Source organism: Thalia democratica, chromosome 7, assembly GCF_965202585.1.
Source record: "Thalia democratica chromosome 7, ktThaDemo2.hap1.1, whole genome shotgun sequence".
NCBI lineage: Eukaryota > Metazoa > Chordata > Thaliacea > Salpida > Salpidae > Thalia > Thalia democratica.
Genome location: NC_139171.1, coordinates 6,892,257 through 6,902,044, shown reverse-complemented (window position 1 = coordinate 6,902,044; position 9,788 = coordinate 6,892,257).

Here is a 9,788-nt window from a genome sequence, read left to right as displayed (position 1 = left end):
AAAATTAATAAAGAATATTCTTTAATATAGTGCACTTTAAATTTAGACAACCTATATATAAAGGATAAATATTTGTATAAATAAGTTTCTGAACAAATTGTGTATAACAAACGTATAAACTTAGCATCAAGCTCACGAAAAAAATAACCTGAAAGACTACAAAACTTTTAATAAATGTTTCATTTTAAATGTCAAAAAATTTCAAATATCAATATTAATTTCTAAAATATTTTCAAAAATATACTCATTACTTACAATACGTGCAACATTAGATATCAAAAAACTAAAGAAATAAAGACAAATACAGTCGGCTGTTCTTTACTAAGTTATAATAATATATTTTAAACGTTTTCACAGATATTTTAAAACAGAGTAGAAACTTATATCTTTTGTTGCTTCACAAGTTTCTACTGACCATTCATCGTTTTCAAAGTCGTAGATCTTGATTTCACTGTCTTTTTGAAAAACAAAAATCTTACTGCCAACTGTAATAACTTCAGAAGGGTCATATAAATCAAATCCAGAAAATATTGTAGGTTGTTTTAACAGAGTAAATTTATTAGTAGTTGAATCAAAAACTTCACAATTGTTTTTAATAAATCCACCAATTACAAAAAGTTTGTTTTTTACCGCAACTGATTTGTGACCATCTCTTTTACTAGTCATATACTGCATGTTTTCCCAGGTATCTCCAACATGGTCATATGCTTCAACAGTAACTAATATATCACGATTAAAAGATCCACCAGATACTACAATTCTTCCTTCAAATACCGAGCAAGCTGAATAACTTCTTGCATTTTTCATTCTTGATATTTCTTTCCATTTCAGACTTTTTGTATTAAACTCAAAACAAGAAGCTGTATCGTGCCCTCCTTTAACATTACCCATACGGCCACCCATGATATAAACATTGTCCATAAAAGAACAAGCAGAAAAATAGATACGGTTATCTATCATGTTAGTTACATATTCCCAAGTGTTAGTAACGCGTGAAAACTTTTCAACCGAATTTATCACTTTATTACTATTAATGCCACCAAACACATAAACTTCACCTTTTATACAAACTCCTGCAAAATAACATCTTGCTTCTTTCATGTGTGGCAAACTTTTAACTTCGCTAAAATTGTTTGCATAAAATAATTTAACACTTTTGAAAGCTTTCTTTAGAGTATCCTTTTTTCCCCCACAAACTAGTATTTTAAAATTACTTCGGTTGCAGTACCTGCTTTTAATTTTACAAATTGTTGTGCTTAATTGTTGTTTATTTTTTAATACAGCTTTAATTAAGTTACTACATTCGTTATACTTTGATGATACTTTGTCTAAAATCTGTTTTAATGCAGGAATTGATAAAAGTGAAAGTCGAACTTTAGACAAAATATCTTTTGCATACTTCCTACGTTCAGTTATGTTATGACACAACCAGCTATCTGCTGCATTGAATACTTGTAGTTCTGAGTCAATATTTAAACTACTGCTTGAAAGTATATTTCTGACATAGATATAGTCTATCTCTAAAAAATTATCAGAATCATCAATTATTGGAAAACAGCGCTCTATAAGACTCATTGAAGCTTTAGATAAACTTATGAGCTTGAAAATATTTGATAAGTTATATATAACTGCACAGTTATGTGTATCAATTTTTAACATCATAGTCCTGTTTGTATAGTTATCTTTCTCGTTTAGTAACACCTTATTAAGTTTCATTGACGTTACAAGTTCATTCATGTCCACAGTGAAACTTTCTGTTAAGATTACAGTTTAAACATCTTGAATATATTGTTTTACTATCCAAACAAAATATTATATCAGCTTTAATAGACAATGCTCCTTTTGCGACATTTTTTCATAGGGGATCTAACTAGTAAAGGGGCCTAACTTGAATAGGTAATTTTCTAGTAAAAGGGTTATAACTGATAAAGGGGGCCATTATTTTCAGACTTTAGCCTAACAAGGGACGACTAAATAAGCTTTAGAAAACCCTGGTTTAGTTTAATACTTTTTATAGTGCAATGAACACCTTAGTTAACAAAAAAACAGTTATCAAAAATTTAAGTATAAAAAGGATTTACGAGCCAAAAAAATACCAATTTGAACTGCTACTTAAAAGTTATTAGAATAAGCAACCATAGAAAAACACTACTTAATTAATTTAATCAAAACTTTTGCTCAATTTTATAGCATAAAAAATTTCGATGAGTATAATATTATTTATTCATTTGCTTTTCAACTCTGTTTTAGAAATTATAATTTTGCATATTTTATTAATCTTAACATCGTTTGACTATCACGTTAAAAGTTACAATTGACAAAAATTTGTCCCTGTTCATGATAGAAATTTCTTTAAAAATTGCATTTTAAATAAAAAACTAAAATTTAATCTTATTTTCCTATTATAAAAACGTATTATTTAGCTATAACTTTGTGTGAGTTCCCTAAAATGATCTGTATCACCTTTTTGGGTAAATTTTTAATATTAAGCAAAACAAACTGGTTAATAGATGAAAACTTGATAAGTAGACAACTATTAAGGAGCCATTGTTTTTAAAATTGTAGCCGAAAGCGTTTAAGGAAATAAATTTGGAAACCCTGATTTAGTCTGATATATTTACTGATGCGTTAAATATTGTTGAAGTAGTATTAATTAAAGAAATATTATATAACATAACGATAATAATTGACAAATCGAAAAAAGTTACAACTATAAAGTGATATATTAAATTTACTACAATAACTATTTATAAAATAAATCAAAGTATTAAGTTTACTAATTGATAAAAAATAATATACTGGTTACAAACACTTTAGATAAAGAACATTTTAAGATAAAAATAGAAAACCTTGCTTTTCGAAGTTTTTGGTTTGTTCAAACATTTTTCCGTTCAGTTTTTCAAAAGTCTTTTTCTTGCTCAACATAACAAATTCAGGGCAGTTTTTGTTGACAGTATTGGTAAGAGACTTGAATGTATTTTGTCTGGAATGTTCGAGTTTTATTGTCTTTTTACTTTTCTCTTCCAAACAGCTTTTTGCTTCTTTAGCTCGTTTTTGCGTATTTCTTTTGAGGTGTTTTGACATTTTTAAGATAAATGTATAAATTCTAAAAGTTTAAAAAACCATAAAATATATTTAAATAAATGAAAATTTAAATAAAATATATTAACCATACAAAAGTTGAAGTACATTTAATACGGATTCTCAAAGGTTGGAGTCATTTTAGAAATTTGGGATACTATAGATAAAAAGGGACCATGAAGGGGGCTGTTAGTAGTAAATGGGACATAGTGGAGCCACAAGGCCATGATTTGAAATTTACAATAAATATTCTGAAGTTGAATTTTAACAGCAATAAAAATATCTGAAGTCTTTTTAAAAGTAGTTTTAAAGCATTTACTAGATCTTATCGGAAATTTTGAGAACTTTAAAGAGCTATAAGCTGTTAAAGTAGGGCCACAAGGCAACAATTCGAAACTTACACTTGTTCTAAAATTTACATTAAAGAGAAGAAAAAGCCTTTAGACGTATTTAAGGATAGTTTCGATACTTTTTCAAAGTCTTATGGGAAATTTTAGAATTTTCAAGGCTATAATCTATGTAAGGGGAGCCAAAAGCCAATTATCTAAAACTCACACAAGAAATTGTGGACTTGATGATGATTAATAAAAAAAGTATTTCGGCGTATTTAAGAGTGGTTTTTTGTGAATACTTTTAAGAGCAAATCATAGCTTTTCTAATTTCTTTAAAATTGTTTTTAGGTGTTTTTGTAACCTGAAACATCATGTATCATAATACAGGCTTGCCGAATGTTTTTATCATATCTTATTCAGGTTTTCATAAGTATACATGTTCTGGTTTAAATATAGTTTTCAAATAAGTTTAAGGTAAGAAAATGTGTTAATAACTATTAAACGATTTAAACGATACTGTAGAGCTACTTTAAGTGTGTTTTTTGATAAAAATTTTTTGATGATGTCAAAATCTTTTATCTATGTGATAGATTTTTGTGTCAAATCTAAATGTCAGATTTGTTACAAATGCTAGATTTTATCTGTGATTTTCGTTCAAATTAAAAGTTTTTCAAGTATTTTAGCCTAAATTCTCAAATTTAAGGATTTATAAGGTGTCCAGATTTTTTAAGATAACTCTGATATACTAAATTTTCCTTTAGACATAAAAAATTTCAATGAAAATTAAGTATATTCAAAAATAAAAATACAAAAGCATATTTGTATTTAAAATAATTTATTTTTTGAATATGCTTAATTTTCATTGATATTTTGTTTGTCTTATGACTATATGTTAACTTGAACTTGTTTCACGGCACATCCATTCTAGAGTTTATTTAGGTCTATACTAATTTTTCTCGTTTTTGTTTAAGTCTATTTCATATAAGGGTTTATTATAGTTAGCCAAGTGGCCTTCTTTGGGGACCAAGGGGAGGGGAAGGGTAATGAGCAGTAAAGAAGTCACATGGAGAACATGAGATCATATTTTGAATCTTACATTATATATTCTGGAGTTGAAAATGGAGAGCAAAAAAAAAAGTCTTAGCTGTTTTTAATTCAGTTTCAATCTTTATGTTTGTGAAAACCAAACATAGCATAATTTTCTTTTTTAATCTTAATTCCAAAACACTTAATAACTATATACTAGGTTTAAGTTTTTTTATTTCTTTTTTATTGTATTATTTAGAATTACTACTTATTTTCAGCAAAAAATTCTAATGTTCAGATTAAATCATTTAAAAATTATATCAATAAAAAAATAATATATAACTTATTACCAATTTTTTTTTTAATTAGTAACTAAAGATTTATTCAAAGGTTGTTTTACAAACTGCAAACAAAAGTTATGTTATAAAATCTTTTTTATATTTGTGAGAATTGAGTTTGACTTTTTAAAACTTAAAGTCTAAACCCCATTTATGTTTCTTTAATACCAACTAAACTAAAATGTTGCTTTATACCAACCTCTACAAAAATTGATGAAAATTTTGTATAAAGGTTAATTTTGTATTGACTGAAAATACCCATGAAAACTAATTGATAATATTCATTAAAAGTGGTGTGTTTTGTATCTTAGGCTGATTAAAACCTACTAAGATTAATTTTTAGAAATATAACAAAAGTCAGTTTGTAATTTACAGAAATTTCAAAAGGAACTTTAAGTAGGTTTAAACTACTACTGATATAAATGTGTTTTTTAATAAAAAAAATTAAGACATTCTATTAAATTTGTTTTCATATGATATTGTTGTGCAAATCTTTATTTTTTAATTAAATAAATTTCTCAAAACTCCAGGGTTTTGCAAGTTTAAAAAAAAATGCTCACATTTCAGGTTCTTCCAAGATTCCAAGTTTTGTGACAATCCTGTTTTTTGAAAACAGAGGTCTTACTAAATTTAAAGGAAAAATTTTAAAATAATTCCTAACATAAATGAATAAATAATAATAATGCAAAGGTATAAACAAGAAACTGCATTTTGTTTAAAAATTGTTTAATGATAATTATTTAGTTTTAAATACAGTTAGTTACTTGAGTAAAACAAATTTAGATAAATAAATGTTATCTTTTTTTAAAATAAATAACTCAAGTTTGATATACTTTTAAAGGTTAAAAATTTAACTTAACCTAAATAAATTTTGATAATGTATTTAAACTAAAATAAAGAGTTTTATTTATTGTCATACTTTCTCTTACTAAAGATAATACAATAAAGCTAAAACTAACAAATATAGTCTTAAAACTTATCACAAAATTTTAATATTAAATACTTTTTATATTTATCAAATTCTAAGCAACAGTATGCAAAACAACTTTCTAAATTACAAGTATAGAGATTAAAGCAATGTTAACTAAAAAACAAGTATTCAAGTTTTAAACAAGAATATTCATTTTTTTATTATACCTGTTTCACATCAAAATATAACAGTTAAATGACTACTAACTTTTATTAAACCTTACTCAAACAATAAATAAAAGCATACATTCTCAAAAAAAGTAAGTCATTCAAATTTTTCTACAAATTAAGCTTTCCATAAATTAATCAAAGAAAATCAATAAAGTCCTCAATTGAAGATTTTTACCACAAACATTATAAGTTCCGCTTGGTTGCACTTATAAGACATTCAAATTTCACATTCTAGCACTACTACCAATGAACATGATTTAAAGTTGCTGCAACCTGGTCACAGTTCATAAGTTGTTCCATCATTTTTCCGTTTGAACTACACGGGGTCCACATTTAAGCCTGTAACATTGTCGCTAAGCTGGATAACCGGAATAGTTTTTACAAATTTTAAATTTCAATTAGCAGTACTTAATTCATGCTGCAGTTGATTTCAAGTATGCACCCTACCACATCGATATAATGCTAGTTGATGACATCCATGGCTGCACTCAAATTGCGTAAACTACGAAGCAGAATCCCTTTCCTTAGCTATTTTAGTTACGCTAAAAGTTTTATTAATTAAAAAAAATAAAATTCTACCTTTTTAGCTTATTGTAGACAACATTTTCGAATTTAATTCGGATTAGAAGTTGAAACTGTCTTAATTAAAGATTAAACACAATTTTATACGTAATAGTTCATAATTTTATTTTTTGAGAAGTCAAATATTTAAAATTAAGTTGCCACTACTTACAAAAATATTTTCTGCGTTGTTTAATTGATATTTTTTTTGTACAACCTAATAAAACTTTTATAGATTCGTACGAATCGGAAACAAAAAAAAATTTACTTATTATCCTTTGACAAAATGTCTTGAGCGCTTTTTTGTTCAATAATACAACTATTTTTGAATTAATTATATTGTTCACCTAACTAAGGATTGTTTTATTCTTTAGCTGCCAGGACAATAATATCACTGTTACACAGATATCTCAAAATTTTATTTATAACTAACAATGTATATAATTGTTTCAAAACTGTTTTAGTCGTTATAGCGTTAGTAATTAGTAATTTAAACAAGATTTAGTATGAATTTTTTTTAAAAACTTAAGCTTTTTTACAAAGCTCATTACTTTATTTTGGTATTTAATTAGAATATAACACATTATTAGAAGTTTGTTAGTTTTTTTAAATTAATTTTTACTACCTATAACTGTTTCAATATTTAGTGATAAAAACTTTATTGCCAAAAATTTAAATTTTACACAAACTGTTAAAAAACTTTAACGATATCGAAAGGAGTTGCTATTTTTTTTTAAACAAAGGACAACATTTTATGAACTTTTGGAAAATATCCAGCTAAAATATTAAAACATAATGCAAATAGTTCATTTAAATATTTTAAGTTTTTTAGTCAGATTAGTCTTTCAAAAAATGACAACATGTTAACTGAAACTACGTAAAAGTATTTTATTATTTTTTATTCAAAAAAGCTTGATGTATGCAATAATCAAGTTTAATAATTTCTAAACCTCTTAAAAAGGTTTTGTACAATCTAAATTCGTTATTTTTTAACAGTGTTTTTAGGATTTCAAACTAAAAATAAGAACGTTATTAAAAAACTTTGGAAAATTAATTTTCTGTTTTAAAACTACTTTTAAGTTATCATTTCATTTAATTTTCTTAAGTTAAAGTTTTAGCATATGTTTATTTTTTGTTTTTAATTTTTTTTTATTTATTTTAGGTTAAACAGATATCATATATTATACTAACATGGATCTTAAAAATTTTGTTTTTTTTAATTATGCTAATTCTACCACTTTTTTAAACTGGCAGAATGTTTTATTAAATTAAATAATTTTTTTTAATAAAAATTAGAGCTCTAAATAGTTTATTACTTTGTACTCTCAACTCAATAGAACAATCAAAACTTTGTCTTAAAGTAAACATTTTCGTTTTTAAAAGTTTAGATAAAAACTTAAGCGATTTTTTTCATTTTAAATATACCAAGTATCAAGTCAATTAAACAGTTTCAGTATTTTTTATATTACCAAGTACACCATGCATACACAGATCAACGACCAGAAATACTTTTGAACAGTTTCATTTTCCTTTAGATATACTTCTTATATTTGCGGGTTCATATGCTCTTAGAAAAATTAGTATGGTAAATGAATTAATGTAGTTAATTAATTATTAATCATAGGTTATAAATACAACTGGCTTAAGTATATTCTTTAGTCAAATGACGTCATTAAGATAATTATTTATGTCTTCATATTAAATAACTGATTATTTAATTTTAACATTCAACTATATCTAATACTAAATATTATCAGTTGAAGTTTATCTAATCTTTTTTTTTTGTACAAATTATATTTTTCTTGTTAAAATTAACAATAAGATTTAAGATAAACAAACAAAACGATATCGATTGGTTAAATAGATTTTTTATTGAACAAGAAAAAACGCTCAAATAACTTGTCCTACTTGATGTACTGAAAATTATTTTACTTATAAAGTCGTATACTACTTGGATATTGTTTAACGTATAGTCAAAGACAAAAATACTTATATACTACATATGAAGTATAAAAATATATTTAAGTTTCCTTAGCTTAAAATAACAAAATAAATAAATTTAGGATAACTGTTCAAAAATATTTAATCATTTGCTAACAAAATATCTTAGTGAAGTAACTTCACTGAAAAAAAAAATTGTACAGTAATCTTCCTTTATTGTACCAACCAACATATGTTTCTGTGTGTTAACGAATCAACACACTTCAACTGGGTTCTGTAAAAAAATAATTACTGTAAAGAGAGAATATAAGCATAGAATAAAGTAGGTGTATACATGTTTTCATTAAAATAAAATATTTTCTACAGATAATAGTTAATTATAGGTAAAATACTAAATATTAAATCCGACTGTTATAAAACTATATGATACTTGTGATTATTAAGTCTAAAATAAATTAAGTAAGCTAGATTACACAACAAAACAACAAATCATAATATAAAAAAACAACTCACCTTAATGGGAAAGATAACTGATTCAAATTTTATTGTTGTTAGCTGATGAAAAAAATACATACATTACAACTAATAATTACGTCACAATATAAATGAGGTTATTTTAACTATTCAATTTGTATTGCAAAGTATATTAATTTAGTATTTATGTTTGTAATCTATTTTGAACAAAGATAAAACATTAACCATTAGTTAGTGAATCAATAAAATTCAACAAAACTTAACAACGGTGAGGGCAATAAAAGTCACAGAAACTCGATGTAACATGTATATTATATATTGAATCTTTGTAATGATTGGATCAAAGTTATATACAATTAGAGAGCAGATTTAGTTCAAATGTAAAAATCAAAAATGAAAAAATTAAACTCTATGAAAAACAAAACACAAAAAAAAATTATTATTGAGCTTACAATGTACTGACCGATAATTAATATACAGCGACATACATAAAATCACAATGACTTAAATTAAATATATATTGTATTTAATAATTATTAAAATAATTGATTGGTAAAGTAGCAGTCGGCTGTTTTATTCAAATATCCCATACATATGTTTTAAATATTTAATAAGTTAATTGTGTTATATATGAAAGTTTAAATGTAAAACAACAAGGTAGTCATATGCTAAGTATAAACCTACTGTAAAAAAACCTACTAGCTCTCTTTGGCGTAGTCACTTTCTATTCTCCGAAACTTCATATATTCACTTTACCCTCCAACTATAATTCTTCACACCTTTATATCCAAATGTTAAGATCCAAGTTTAATTGGAAGCCTGTATTCAAATCACAGATAAACCGTGCTTTTTTACCTACTACGCCCAAGAGATTTTATGTAAGTCGCTGTATATT